This window comes from Tenrec ecaudatus, unplaced genomic scaffold (assembly GCF_050624435.1).
Source record: "Tenrec ecaudatus isolate mTenEca1 unplaced genomic scaffold, mTenEca1.hap1 Scaffold_538, whole genome shotgun sequence".
Lineage (NCBI taxonomy): Eukaryota > Metazoa > Chordata > Mammalia > Afrosoricida > Tenrecidae > Tenrec > Tenrec ecaudatus.
In genome coordinates this window covers 691671-693105 of record NW_027459452.1, presented here as the reverse complement: position 1 = coordinate 693105, position 1435 = coordinate 691671, and positions in this window count along the sequence as shown.

Genomic DNA, 1435 nt, shown 5'->3' with positions numbered 1-1435 from the left:
AATAATCCAAATGCCCGCTAGGGAAACTACATAGTCCAAGGGCCTGCTAGTTAACCTAGATAGTCCAAGTGCCCGCTAGTTAACTTAGATCGTCCAATTGTCCGCTAGGTAACCTACATATTCCAAGTGCCTGCTAGGTAACCTAGATAGTCCAAGTGCCTGTTAGCTAACCTACATAGTCCAAGTGTCCGTTCGTTAACCTAGATAGTCCAAGTGCCCGTTTGGTAACCTACATTGTCCAAGTGCCCGCTTTGTAACCTGGATAGTCCAAGTGCCCGCTAGTTAACCTACATAGTCAAAGTGCCCGATAGGTAACCTACATACTCCAAGTGCCTTCTAGGGAGCCTACATAGTCCACGTGACCACTAGGGAACCTACATAGTCCAAGTGCCCGTTAGAGAACCTACATAGTCCAAGTGCTCGCTAGGTAACCTACATACTCCAAATGACCGCAAGGAAACCTCCATAGTCTAAGTGCCCGCTAGGGAATCTACATAATCCAAGTGCCCGTTGGTAACCTAGATAGTCCAAGTGCCCTTTAGCTAACCTAGATAGTCCAAGGGCCCAGTAGTTGACCTACATAGTCCAAGTGCCAGCTAAGTAACCTAGATAGTACAAGTGCCCGCTAGGGAAACTAGATAGTCCAAGTGCCTGTTTGGCAACCTAGATAGTCCAAGTGGCGGCTAGGTAACCTACATAATCCAAGTGCCCGTTCGTTAACCTAGATAATCCAAGTGCCCGCTAGGTAACCTAGACAGTCCACGTGACCGCTAGTTAACCTACATAGTCCAAGTGCCCGCTAGTTAACCTACATAATCCAAGTGCCCGTTAGCAAACCTAGATAGTCCAAGGGCCCGCTAGTTGACCTACATAGTCCAAGTGCCCGCTAGGTTACCTAGATAGACCAAGTGCCCGCTAGTTAAACTAGATAGTCCTAGTGCCCTTTAGTTAACCTAGATACTCCAAGTGCCCTCTAGGGGACATACATAGTCCAAGATCCTGCTAGGTAACCTAGATAGTTCAAGTGCCCGCTAGGGTATGTACATAGACCAAGTGCCCGCTAGGTAACCTAGATAGTCCATGTGCCCGCTATTTAACCTACATTGTCCAAGTGCCCGATAGAAACCTATATAGTCCAAGTGCCCGGTAGGGACCCTACATAGTCCAAGTGCCCGCTACGGAACCTACATGGACCAAGTGCCCGTTAGGGAACCAATAGTCTTAGTGCTGGCTAGGGAACCTGCATCATCCAAGTGCCCGCTAGGTAACCTAGATAGTCCAAGTGCCCGCTAGGTAACCAAAATAGTCCAAATGCCCGATAGGGAACCTACATAGTCCAAGTGCCCACTGAGGAACCTACATAGTCCAAGTGCCCACTAGTTAACCTACATAATCCAAGTGCCCGTTAGCAAACCTAGATAGTCCAAGGGCCCGC